Raw genomic sequence first — 14,379 nt, 5'->3', positions numbered from 1 at the left:
CACTCTAGCCTTTGGGTCACAGCACACGTGCCAGACCTTTTGTTTGTACATAGGTTGATTTGCAAAGGTTCATGCCCATTGAGACTATTCATGTGTCTGCCTTTTCATTGGAGAACTCTGTTTTATAATGAGATAGCACGTTACTCATAATACTGAACTGATGTAGACTAGTCCAACCATTTTCTGCAATAACTGATTAATAATTATATAGTTAGAATTTTAAACATTCGATAGCAGGGCCTGTATTTTATTTCAGTAATGAATTAGGAAGGTGCTTTTAGCAAATTCAGATAAATATATTCTGCCTGTCTGGTGCTCAATTATTCCATATATTTAAACAGATAAAATATATAATAATAAAGTCAGTAGGAGATTATTTGCACATGATAGTCACTCAAGGTTTTGAATCATTAATCCTACATGTAAATCTTCAAAAAAAACAATATTAATTGTTGCAGAACTTGTGACTTTCCTGGTCTCTCTTGCACAACTATTCACTACGTAAATCTATTATTTGTCTGTGAAGGGCTTCATCGTTGAATCCTGATTCTGTCTTCACCCTTGAACACACATAACTAATGTGATACTGAGCAGGGAATTTCTGGCCCGTAAGCACCAAGTCAGGCAATGCAATTACTCATTGGATCATCAAGGGATTTTCTATGTTACGTTGAACACTTTTTAATCCAGATGCAACCTGTATGTTCACAAAGTCCAAAATGGAATGTTCATATTTATATGTTTTTTGGTGGTGAACAGATAATGTTGCAGAAAAACAACCATGGAAGTTTACCTTCATGTTCTTTGATGTTGCCTAATCTGAGGTGGGAATGCAGAAAACACTGCAGCATCTTTCTGATGATGTTGTTGAAATCAATTTCACAAATTCAGAAGCAGCCGGCCGCTGTTTTTTGTCCACACACTGATTTACAATGAACTCGCTAAATGAATTGATTACTGCAATCATTTAAGCATTATGTTTCGCAGTTTCTTCTTTGCAGTTTGATATTTTTCAAACTTGTAGATTGACCAGATGGATCACGATAGTCTTTTCCAGTCCTGTGCATCCCTATCTTCATACATCTTAAAAGTTTGGTGCTGTCCTTTTAAACCTTCCATAGGTATTACCTTGCAGTTATTTACAGGATCAATGGCTTAATTTGATCTTGTTTAGGTGCTTAACTGCACTTATGAACAATCTTTGATGGCTGAGTGGTTTAATTTCCATCAACAGCATAATAAAATCTAGGCGGCCTGAAAGGATGCTCAATTGGTACAGCAGTAACTACATGAAGTTAGTGTCTACACTGGCTTTGCATCCACGTCTGAAAAATAGGCCCCTAGGAAGTAGAATTCTTTCAGTATCTATGTATCAGAGACATTGGCTTATCAATTCGGCTTTGCAGCGTCTATTTTTCGGGGACCACCTATTACCAAGAATGTATATATTTAAAATATACTGACCTAAATGTGGAGGTGGGAGAGTCAGGATCAGACTGCTGCCACAAAACTGCCATCCCCCACCCCCCTCCTCCCGATCTTCGCCACTCCCTCCCTGATTGCCATCATTCCCTCCCCCCCCCACGATCGATTGCCGCTGCTTCCCCCCAATCGCTGTCACCCACCCCGAATCACCGCCACTGCCCGATCTGCCACCCCCTGATTGATACCACTCCCTCCACCCAGATCGGCGCCACTCTCCACCCTCGCCTCCCCCACCCTCCCGATCGCCGCTGCTCCCCAATCCCCCTGCCTCCAAACTCCCCGACCTGGTCCTCATTTACCTGAGGGCCGCTGTGATGCTAACAGCAGCTCAATCTCCGATCACTCCCCAGCGCCCATGTTGCGCCTCACTGGCTTAATGGAAATGAAGCCCGAGGCCCATTATCGATGTATTCCATTCAAGGACAAAGATTTTTCCTGAATTTCTACCTCATTAAGTAGTATATACAGTAGGGAAAATAGGTTTATTATGAATATTGCATTCAAAATGTGAAAATATAAGACTGTAGATAAATATTATCTTGGGTATTGCTTCTTATGAGGTCAGGAAATGGTGTCCATGGATGCGATCATTTCCTGCTGTGCTGCACACAGCCAGTTAATACTAAAGTTAGCTATAAGTAACAACAAAAAGCAGGACTACAAAAACAGCAATAGTGTAATAGATTGCAAATTAATAAAAAAAACTTCTAGTAAACTCAGCATTTTTGTTTCTTCTGAATATGCTGCTTGCAATAAGTGAAACGTAAGTTTTCCTTTTTGTCCTTTTAACTTTTATCTTATAATGCCTCTTTATTCCCTCTCTTAACAATTCTGTAATTGGCTGCTTATGACCAATTTTGACGTGTTTTTTGAACTAGAATCTCTGCTAGGAAACCTTTAAGCATTATAGATATTTTACATTTAGAAAGGAATCAAAGTATTTCAACATCAGATTATTCCTTTCAGATTAGCATGGGACTTAAACATGGATAAAGATATAGGTAAGGCATAAGGAAATTATGTCGAGTCCAGAAGAACTAGCCGTATTACTAGCTATTGTTGTAGATTTGCAGATATACCATGAGAGGTTTAAACAAATTCACGTTTCACAAGCTTAATGCTTTGTTTATTTTCCTACCTTTCCCTCTTTGCCATATCTGAACTAATATTTCAGGTTATAATTTGACTAGATAAGTAGTTCTTTAGCCACTTCTGTGTTGCAAAACAGACATTATTTGATTGGCCAGTTTCTAACATTTAAAGTTATAAATCCTACTGGACAAAACCACGCAAAGGAAAATTTCAAGTCAATGTAATAAAAAAAATGGCAGATTCTGAAATCAGTAAATAAATCTGTACAAAAGCTTTAAAGATATTGATATTCATCTTTGAAATGATCCATAACTGGAATAGTATGTTTTTGCTAAATGAAAAGATTCACCAGCATTTTATTCACCAAAGGGTTAAATGTATCTTTTGTTTTAGAACAACACTAACAGCTGTGTTGATAATGAGGAGGGGCAGTTCCAGCGCTTCCAGATATCCCTCCAGCTTTGCAGTTGGCATGCGCCTTAATGATTAATGCAAATATAATGGAACAAAAGGCACTTTTTGCTTGCATGCTCATTATCGCCCTTTGTGGTGCTGTCCCATATTTCAGGTTCTCTGAAACGTGGCATTAGACTTGCAAATCTATTCTGCCTTAGCCAGTTTTTCTGTTTTTTTAAATGTATGTATACTGCTATTCAATACTGTTAAGAAACCTATATTTAGATTTTCCTCCTGGATAATAAAATAAACAATACCATTTTTGTGATGGAATCATATTTATATCCTTGTGGATAGTGGTGCCAGGGCTGTGAAGACATGTGGGGAGGGAAATTGCAACATATTTTGGCTGTAACTATAAGATTACCACATTAGATCATATTTGTTGAACTGGAGGGGATATTATTGGACTGTTGAGTTGTGTAGATGAACATAATGTGAAAAGTATCCATTTCAATAATATATTAAAGCTGAAATAATTTTTCCGTAGCTAATATGCAGGTTGGACTAGAAGGCATTGCTCTTTCTCTTCACAAAGAGATGTTAAATTCATCTCAGCATGCAGACAATGCATTAAATGGGAGTGGAATTATTTTCCCTGTTTTTTACGCACTTGCAGAAATTCACAACTTCACACAGTTTCTGGAACATTGGGTATATTAAAGTGCACCAAAAACAATGCACATGATTTGCCAATCCAAAAGTACTAGCAAGAAACCTACTTAAATAGCTAAATGCCCATTTAACTGGTATAAATAGTATTCTTTATGCAAAGACAGCTGTGGACTGTGCAATGTCCGGCAGAAATGTAGGAATACCACAGTCAGTACAAACTTTCATTTACAGGTCAAGATTTGCAGGTCATAGTAGATGGGACAAGGGCAAAGATAAAAGGTCTATCAGGGGTATGAAAGAGCAACCCCTAAACAACCAAAAGGGAGGGTGAACAGTCAGTTGTCGTGGTGCACATTGGTACCAAAGATATAGGTAAAAAAAGGGATGAGGTCCTACGAGACGAATTTAAGGAGCTAGGAGCTAAATTAAAAAGTAGGACCTCAAAAATAGTAATCTCGGGATTGCTACCAGTGCCATGTGCTAGTCAGAGTAGGACGCAGGATAGCTCAGATGAATACGTGACTTGAGCAGTGGTGCAGCAGGGAGGGATTCAAATTCCTGGGGCATTGGAACTCGTTCTGGGGGCGGTGGGACCAGTACAAACTGAACGGTCTGCACCTGGGCAGGACCGGAACTAATGTCCTAGGGGGAGTATTTGCTAGTGCTGTTGGGGAGGAGTTAAACTAATATGGCAGGGGGATGGGAACCAATGCAGGGAGACAGAGGGAAACAAAATGGAGACGGAAGCAAAAGACAGAAAGGAGATGAGTAAAAGTGGAGGGCAGAGAAAGCCAAGGCAAAAACCAAAAAGAGCCACTGTACAGCAAAATTCTAAAGGGTCAAAGTGTAATTAAAAGGCAAGCCTGAAAGCTCGATGCCTCAATGCGAGGAGTATTCGGAACCCAGGAGAGGGCTCTGAGCTAGTTAGAGTGGGTGAGAGCTCAGATGAACAGGACCCCAAGAAAGAATGCAAAAGGCAGGAGGCAACAGAGCAGAGTAGCACTGGGGTAAGTGTAAACCACAAGGTGATAGGAAGGGACAATATGTATGAATATAAAGGGGCTGCAGGAGCGGTCAAAACTAAAAATCACGGTTTAAAAACTAGTATTAAAACACTCTACCTAAATGCATGCAGCATTCAAAATAAAGTAAATGAGTTGACGGCACAAATCATTACAAATGGGTATGATTTGGTGGCCATTACAGAAACATGGTTGCAGGGTGGCCAAGACTGGGAATTAAACATACAGGGGTATCTGACAATTCGGAAGGATAGACAAGAAGGGAAAGGAGGTGAGGTAGCTCTGTTAATAAAGCATGATATCAGGGCGGTGTGAGAGACGATATTGGCTCTAATGAACAAAATGTTGAATCAGTGTGGGTGGAGATTAGAGATAGTAAGGGTAAAAAGTCACTGGTGGGCGTAGTTTATAGGCCCCCAAATAATAACTTCATGGTGGGGCGGACAATAATCAAGGGAATAATGGAGGAATGTGAAAAAGGAACGGCAGTAATCATGGGGGATTTTAACCTACATATCGATTAGTCAAATCAAATCGCACGGGGTAGCCTGGAGGAGGAATTCATAGAATGCATACGGGATTGTTTCTTAGAACAGTATGTTACAGAACCTACAAGGGAGCAAGCTATCTTAGATCTGGTCCTGTGTAATGAGACAGGCATAATAAACGATCTCCGAGTAAAAAATCCTCTCGGAATGAGTGATCACAGTATGGTTGAATTTGTAATACAGATTGAGGGTGAGGAAGTAGTGTCTCAAACAAGCATACTATGCTTAAACAAAGGGGACTACAGTGGGATGAGGGCAGAGTTGGCTAAAGTACACTGGGAACACAGACTAAACGGCGGCACAATTGAGGAACAGTGGAGGACTTTTAAGGAGCTCTTTCAGTGTGCTCAACAAAAATATATTCCAGTTAAAAAGAAGGGCGGTAAGAGAAGGGATAACCAGTCGTGGATAAGCAAGGAAATAAAGGTGAGTATCAAATTAAAAACCAATGCGAATAAGGTGGCCAAGGTTCGTGGGAAAGTAGAAGATTGGGAAAATTTTAAACGACAGAAAGAATGACTAAGAAAGCAATAAAGAAAGGAAAGATAGATTACGAAAGTAAACTTGCGCAAAACATAAAAACAGATAGTAAAAGCTTTTACCGATATATAAAACGGAAAAGAATGACTAAAGTAAATGTTGGTCCCTTAGAAGATGAGAAGGGGGATTTAATAATGGGAAATGTGGAAATGGCTGAGACCTTAAACAATTATTTTGCTTCGGTCTTCACAGTGGAAGACACAAAAACCATGCCAAAAATTGCTGGTCATGGGAATGTGGGAAGGGAGGACCTTGAGATAATCACTATCACTAGGGGGGTAGTGCTGGACAGGCTAATGGGACTCAAGGTAGACAAGTCCCCTGGTCTTGATGAAATGCATCCCAGGGTATTAAAAGAGATGGCGGAAGTTATAGCAGATGCATTCGTTATAATCTACCAAAATTCTCTGGACTCTGGGGAGGTACCAGCAGATTGGAAAGCAGCTAATGTAACGCCTCTGTTTAAAAAAGGGTGCAGACAAAAGGCAGGTAACTATAGGCCGATTAGTTTAACATCTGTAGTGGGGAAAATGCTTGAAGCTATCATTAAGGAAGCAATAGCGGGACATCTAGATAGGAATAGTGCAATCAAGCAGACGCAACATGGATTCATGAAGGGGAAATCATGTTTAACTAATTTACTGGAATTCTTTGAGCATATAACGAGCATGGTGGATAGAGGTGTACCGATGGATGTGGTGTATTTAGTTTTCCAAAAGGCATTCGATAAGGTACCACACAAAAGGTTACTGCAGAAGATAAAGGTACGCGGAATCAGAGGAAATATATTAGCATGGATCGAGATTTGGCTGGCTAACAGAAAGCAGAGAGTCGGGATAAATGGGTCCTTTTTGGGTTGGAAATCGGTGGTTAGTGGTGCGCCACAGGGATCGTTGCTGGGACCACAACTGTTTACAATATACATAGATAACCTGGAAGAGGGGACAGAGTGTAGTGTAACAAAATTTGCAGATGACACAAAGATTAGTGGGAAAGCGGGTTGTGTAAAGGACACAGAGAGGTTGCAAAGGGATTTAGATAGGTTAAGCGATTGAGCTAAGGTTTGGCAGATGGAATACAATGTCGGAAAATGTGAGGTCATCCACCTTGGAAAAAAAAACAGTAAAAGGGAATATTATTTGAATGGGAAGAAATTACAACATACTGCGGTGCAGAGGGACCTGGGGGTCCTTGTGCATGAATCTCAAAAAGTTAGTTTGCAGGTGCAGCAGGTAATCAGGAAGGCGAATGGAATGTTGGCCTTCATTGCGAGAGGGATGGAGTACAAAAGCAGGGAGGTCCTGCTGCAACTGTACAGGTTATTGGTGAGGCCGCACCTGGAGTACTGTGTGCAGTTTTGGTCACCTTATTAAGGAAGGATATACTAGCTTTGGAGGGGGTACAGAGACAATTCACTAGGCTGATTCCGGAGATGAGGGGGTTACCTTATGATGATAGATTGAGTAGACTGGGTCTTTACTCGTTGGAGTTCGGAAGGATGAGTGGTGATCTTATAGAAACATTTAAAATAATGAAAGGGATAGACAAGATAGAGGCAGAGAGGTTGTTTCCACTGGTCGGGGAGACTAGAACTAGGGGACACAGCCTCAAAATATGAGGGAGCCAATTTAAAACCGCGTTGAGAAGGAATTTCTTCTCCCAGAGCGTTGTGAATCTGTAGAGTTCTCTGCCCAAGGAAGCAGTTGAGGCTAGCTCATTGAATGTATTCAAATCACAGATAGATAGATTTTTAACCAATAAGGGAATTAAGGGTTATGGGGAGCGGGCGGGTAAGTGGAGCTGAGTCCACGGCCAGATCAGCCATGATCTTGTTGAATGGTGGAGCAGGCTCGAGGGGCTAGATGGCCTACTTCTGTTCCTAATTTTTATGTTTTTATGTTCTTATGTTCAAACAGAAATGAGAGACTTTTGCTCTGAAAGTGAATGTGGAGTTATGTACCTGGAGCAATGGGAAGAATGGCTCTGAAATTGTAGTCTCCCTGTTGGTGTAGTCTGCGCTATTGTAATGCATTTGAAAGGCCCTGCAACTTCTGGGTTTCCACATGTGCTTGCGCATGCGCAAAATCCAGAACTTGCGATCTGTCAGGTTATGCCTCGACAGATCATCTGAACCTCATGGAAAATCAATATTGGTGCCCACAAAACTCTTACAGCTGTTAAAATCAGTCGTAGAGACTGCTTTCATCTGCATAAGGGTATATATAAGCCTTAAATTGAACATCTAAAAATCAAAAATTATGCATATATGACTTTAAATGAGTTTGTACAACTATTGGTCCGGATTAAGATGTTTAAAACTATTTATCAACAAAATTTAATTTTATTGAGATTGGTGCAATGAAGGGAGTTATGAATAGAATTGCAATTCAGTACATTTATAATGATTAGAATTCTGTATATTGTATAATTATTTGGGGATTCCATTGCATATCATTCAGGGATTCCCTTCATAAATGATTGCAAGGGAATCCTCCTTTCTCATTGGGGGACCGGGCCCAGGTTATCCCAGGGTCACTTCTGAACTGCCTGCAGACCTGGGATTCGCGGGCCTTTACGCTGCCGTAATTCTGGAGGCCCGAGACCCCAACTCTTCGCAGCTTGGGCGCCTGGAGGTAGGTTCAGATTTGTTTCCTGGGTTGAAAGCGTACTCCGGAGGTATGCCTCCGACCGCAATTTCTGGGCCATCACCTCTGGGCAGTTGTGTCTGATTTGAAGAAAAGATCCAAGATGAGAAATAAAAATGAGCATGAGAAAAACATAGGCTACTGTTTGTGTATGAAGCCACTGATGGCTTGACTTTTTTTTCAGGAGGGCAAAAAAGTAAGAGATTTCATCTCAATAGAAAGGAAGTATTGAAGATAACTGAGAAGTAGAACAGCATGCCAAAAATGACCATATAAAAGGTGCAACTGTAAAAGATTGAAAACTTGATTGCAATTAGTCACTGACAATCAAAATGAACTCAGTGAAGCCAAAAGTTCAAAAAGTCTTTTGAATTAGACCCTACCTTCTCAAACCTTTCAAGGCAGGATCCATCAAACAGTGGTTATCTGTGAGAATATAAAAAGTTATTTGATTACTGAATCGATAATGAATACATCTGTGTGTTGTTTGTATATTTATTTACAAGCTATTAAAATTCCATCAATTCTTTTGGTTGCACTGCACATTTAAAACTGAATAAGGTTTGAATCAAGTTCTTTCCTGAATGGAATGGGTGAGCCTGGTTAATTGCATGTCTGCACAAAACCATGAAATTCTTTGCTCCAAAGGGAACAACAACTCCTGCATATCACATTTCACAGTTAGGCGCATTCAATGATTTTCTTTATCATTGTTGGTGCAGAAAAGTCTGTCTCATAAAGGTAAGTTGAAGCAAATGTCACCAGCACCCTAGTTAAAATAGGGACTTTTGTCGTAACAGAAAGCTCAAATTCAGAAAGTGGGAATGGGACCTCCAAGGAGTGGTGACAAACTAGCTTGGTTAGTTGCTCTGCAGTAGTGATGGGATGTGAGATAGCACATTGAAGCAGCCAAAAGGATCTGGTTGACAGGGGCATATTCTATGATTTTTTTTTCAGGAGGGCAAGATAATAAGAGATTTCATCTCAGAACCTATTGATGGACAGACCAGTGCCCAGCACAAACTCCTTCAGCGTATCAGTGTGTCAAACATTATTTTCCTACTGTTACTTCCAACAGATCAATTACTTTGGAACTGCTGTGATTTTAATTAAAAAGATGAGGATGTTACAGCTTAGCCCTTCAAATGTCCACATGTAGGCAATTTTGGCCAGTATTCAAGGATATGGAAATTCCAGGTGCCTTACTCCAGTGCTGGAAGTGCATTGGTCTGGAACATCTGGATGCCCGTCTTTCCTTGCCCTGACCTTGTCCCAAATCCCAGGAGGGGATCATTTGCACAATAGGGGCAGGCACCCATGCTATTCATGGCACTACTGTGCGTGGAATTTTGGAGCAGCACCTTGCTGTTCTATCAGGTGCATATGGAGCAGTCCCCAATAACTCATCAAATGTAAGATTTGTACATGCTGGCTGCTTCAAGCAGACTTACTTATTGCTGGCTGTGAGCTGGTTGGCACTGGTGGGATTTGCAGAGAAGTCTGGCAACCAATCAATCCTGTGGCTCCAAAATTGATGTCACAACGGAGAGAAGTGGATTGAAGAAGTGTTTGATCCACTTCCTGTCAGAAATGAGCAACAAGCCCATCAAGAGGTGGAAACCTAGCAGGAACAGGTCCTGCCACAAATTCCTTTCCCCTTTTACCCAGATATTGGGCTAAATTTCCCCCAATGATTTGTGCCTTTTTTTTTCGTGCACCGCTTTTTTTGGCCTAAGTTAAAAAATCCAAGTTTCCCCAATCTTTGTGCGCCAGCGTAACTCAGTTAGTTCTGATTTTTTTGGGTTCATTTTTTTTGCTTCAAAGGGGGCATAACCTAATGTCTGCACCAGTTTTTCACAATTATGCAAGTTTCGCCAATTTAAATTTCTCCTAGGACTGCGTATGTGACCACTCCCGAAAAACATTCTAGGCACTTAAGAGAAATCAGTGCACATTAAAAAATCGGCACAGAAAGAAGCCGTTGTTTTTATGTGATTATCCATAATCAACCTTAAATTTTTAAAACTTAAAATGCAGGAAATAGATGTTTAATGGAATTCTTTAAGTTTTTGTTTTTTAAAAACTGACACGCCACCACCGAACGTCTCCAAACCAGGCTCAAGAGTCGGAGCGTCGGCCGGCAGAATCGATCCCTCGCCCGGACACAGGGGCTCGGGGCTCGGCTTGAAAAGAAGCCTGGGGGGGCGGGAGGGATGGGGAGAGCGGGGCAGTCTGTAATGTGGAGGGCCCGGCTTGGGCCTCTTCAAAGGCCTGTCTGGGGATTGGAGTGGGAGTGGCAGTTGATTCTGTCAATGGGCACGGGTCTGGGCGTGTTCTCTTATTGCAGCAGCTAACTCCGTCATTCCCTCCCTCATGTGCCCTGACAGTGTGTCAACTACATGCAACATCCCTCCCTCATGTTCGCCGACAGTGTCTCAGCTACCTGTGACTTGCCCTCCCTGATGTTGAGCAACAGTGTGTCAACTACCTGCAACATTCTCTCCCTCAAGTTCACTGACAGCGCATCAATTATCTGTGACATTCCCTCCCTCATGTGCAACGATACTGTTTCGGCTGACTAAGCCCTTCCCTCCCTCATGTTCGCGGACAGTGTTCCCATTTCATTAGGAGATCAAAACCGAACACAATATTCCAGGTGAGGTCTCACTAAGGCCCTGTATAACTGCAGTAAGACCTCCCTGCTCCTATACACAAATCCCCTAGCTATGAAGGCCAACATACCATTTGTCTTCTTCACCGTCTGCTGTACCTGTATGCCAACTTTCAATGACTGATGTACCATGACACCCAGGTCTCGTTGCACCTCCTCTTTTCCTAATCTGCCGCCATTCAGATAATATTCTGCCTTCGTGTTATTGCCCCCAAAGTGGATAACCTCACAGTTATCCACATTATACTGCATCTGCCATGCATTTGCCCACTCACCTAACCTGTACAAGTCATCCTTCAGCCTCTTAGCGTCCTCCTCACAGCTCACACTGTCACCCAGTTTAGTGTCATCTGCAAACTTGGAGATATTACCCTCAATTCCTTCATCTAAATCATTAATGTATATTGTAAATAGCTGGGGTCCCAGCATTGAGCCCTGCGGCACCCCACTAGTCACTGCCTGCCATTCTGAAAAGGACCCGTTTATCCCGACTCTCTGCTTCCTGTCTGCCAACCAGTTCTCTATCCACATCAGTATATTACCCCCAAAACCATGTGCTTTAATTTTGCACACTAATCTCTTGTGTGGGATCTTGTCAAAATTGTTTTGAAAGTCCAAATACACAACATCCACTGGCTCTCCCTTGTCCACTCTACGAGTTACATCCTCAAAAAAATCCAGAATATTTGTCAAGCATGATTTCCCTTTCATAAATCCATGTTGACTTGAACCGATCCTGTCACTGCTTCCCCAATTTCATGTTTAATAATTGATTCCAACATTTTCCCCACTACTGATGTCAGGCTAACCGGTCTTTAATTACCCCTTTTCTCTCCCCCTCCTTTTTTAAAAAGAGGTGTTACATTAGCTTCCCTCCAGTCCATAGGAACTGATCCAGGGTCGATAGACTGTTGGGAAATGATCACCAAAGCATCCACTATTTCTCGGGCCACTTCCTTAAGTACTCTGGGATGCAAACTATCAGGCCCCGGTTATTTATCGGCCTTCAATCCCATCAATTTCCCTAACACAATTTCCTGCCTAATAAGGATATCCTTCAGTTCCTCCTTCTCACTCGACCCTCGGTCCCCTAGTACTTCCTGAAGGTTATTTGTGTCTTCCTTCGTGAAGATAGAACGAAGTATTTGTTCAATTGGTCTGCCATTTCTTTGTTCCCCATTATAAATTCACCTGATTCTGATTGCAAGGGACCTACATTTGTCTTCACTAATCTTTTTCTCTTCACATATCTATAGAAGCTTTTGCAGTCAATTTTTATGTTCCCGGCAAGCTTCCTCTCATGCTCTATTTCCCCCCCCCCACTCCTAATTAAACCCTTTGTCCTCCTCTGCTGAATTCTAAATTTCTCCCAGTCCTCAGGTTTGCTGCTTTTTCTGGCCAATTTATGTGCCTCTTCCTTGGATTTAACACTATCCTTAATTTCCTTTGTTAGCCACGGTTGAGCCACTTTCCCCGTTTTACTTTTACTCCAGACAGGGATGTACAATTGTTGAAGTTCATTCATGTGATCTTTAAATGTTTGCCATTGCCTATCCACCGTCAGCCCTCTAAGTATCATTTGCCAGTCTATTGTAGCCAATTCACGTCTCATACCATCGAAGTTACCTTTGCTTAAGTTCAGGACCCTAGTCTCTGAATTAACTGTATCACTCTCCATCTTAATAAAGAATTCTACCATATTATGGTCACTCTTCCCCAAGGGGCCTCGCACAACAAGATTGCTAATTAGTCCTTTCTCATTACACATCACCCAGTCTAGGATGGCCAGCCCTCTAGTTGGTTCCTCAACATGTTGGTCCAGAAAACCATCCCTAATACACTCCAGGAAATCCTCCTCCATCGTATTGCTACCAGTTTGGTTAGCCCAATCTATATGTAGATTAAAGTCGCCCATGATAACTGCTGTACCTTTATTGCCCGCATCTCTAATTTCTTGTTTGATGCTGTCCCCAACCTCACTACTACTATTTAGTTTACTTTCATAGTCTATCTTCCCTTTTTAATCATTTTTTAGTCACTCTTTGTTGGCTTTTAAATGCTTCCCAATCTTCTGTCCTCCCACTTGTTTTGACCACATTGTATGCCCTTGTTTTTAATTAGATGCCGTCCTTTATTTCTTTAGTTAGCCACGGATGGCTATCTTTTCTCTTATACCCTTTCCTCCTCACTGGAATATATTTTTCTTGAGAGTTGTGAAATATCTCCTTAAATGTATACCACTGTTCATCACCCGTCCTGCACTTTAATCTATTTTCCCAGTCCACTTTAGCCAACTCTGCCTTCATACCTTCATAGGGCCCGACTTTGGCCATGACTTGCATCAATTTTTTTGGTGTAAGTTGTTTTTTCTGGTGTAAGTTAAAAAACGCCATTTTCCCCTCAAAATTTGCTCCAGAGTAAGTCTGTGTGGTATGATTTTTTTATGTCAGTTTTTTTTCAAAAGGGGATGTTCCCAGACACTTACGCCAGTTTTGGCCATTTATGCCACTTTGGCCAGCAAAAACGTACTCCAAATCGACTTAGGTCAGCGTATGTGGCCAGCTCTGAAAAACCTTCCGGGCAGTGAAGAAAAAGCAGCACACATTCGGCAGACATTAGGGAGGGATAGGGGAGGGAAGGGAACTGGAGAGGACCTCAACAACCAAGCACCAAATATTGCAAGGAAAGCTCAAACAATTAAAATAAAAATGAAGTAAATCCTACCGGAGAAATGCAAGCTGCTGGCTACGATGTCACGGGGAGGGATAGCCAGTGGTGTGGGGTAGGGGGGGTGGGGGCGGGGCGGTGGGCGGTAGGCAGAGAGAGAGAGAGAGATGCTGGTACACAAAACACTCTTTCCCCCCCACTCCCCCAAAACACTCTTTCTCCCCCACCCCAAAACTCTCCCCCTCCCCCAATACACTTTTTCTCCCCCCCCCAATACACTTTTTCTCTCTCCTCCCCAAAACTCTCCTCCTTCCGCCCCCCCCCCCCCCGCCCCCCGCAATCTAAACTCTCAAGCACACACAACCAATAAATAAAAAATAAAACCAAAATCTTATCTGCCCGGGAACTCAGCGGGCTGGCCGGCCAGTGTGTGGGAGACCACTCGGCCGGGGATAGCGTGCAGCAAGATCGGGCATCGCTTTGGCCGGGGATGGGGGCTGCGAGATCGGTTCCTGCTCACAGCCCGCAGGACACGCTGGGATGGCAGGAGCATGCGCGCAGCCTTCACTGCGCATGCACACAGGTGCCGGCAATGCTTTCTGCACTGGCCTGTTGCTCTGCCTCCCCCTCCCCCCTTC

Source organism: Pristiophorus japonicus, chromosome 12, assembly GCF_044704955.1.
Source record: "Pristiophorus japonicus isolate sPriJap1 chromosome 12, sPriJap1.hap1, whole genome shotgun sequence".
NCBI classification, from domain to species: Eukaryota; Metazoa; Chordata; class Chondrichthyes; family Pristiophoridae; genus Pristiophorus; species Pristiophorus japonicus.
The sequence above is the reverse complement of the archived record's forward strand: the minus strand, read 5'-3'. Positions refer to the sequence as shown.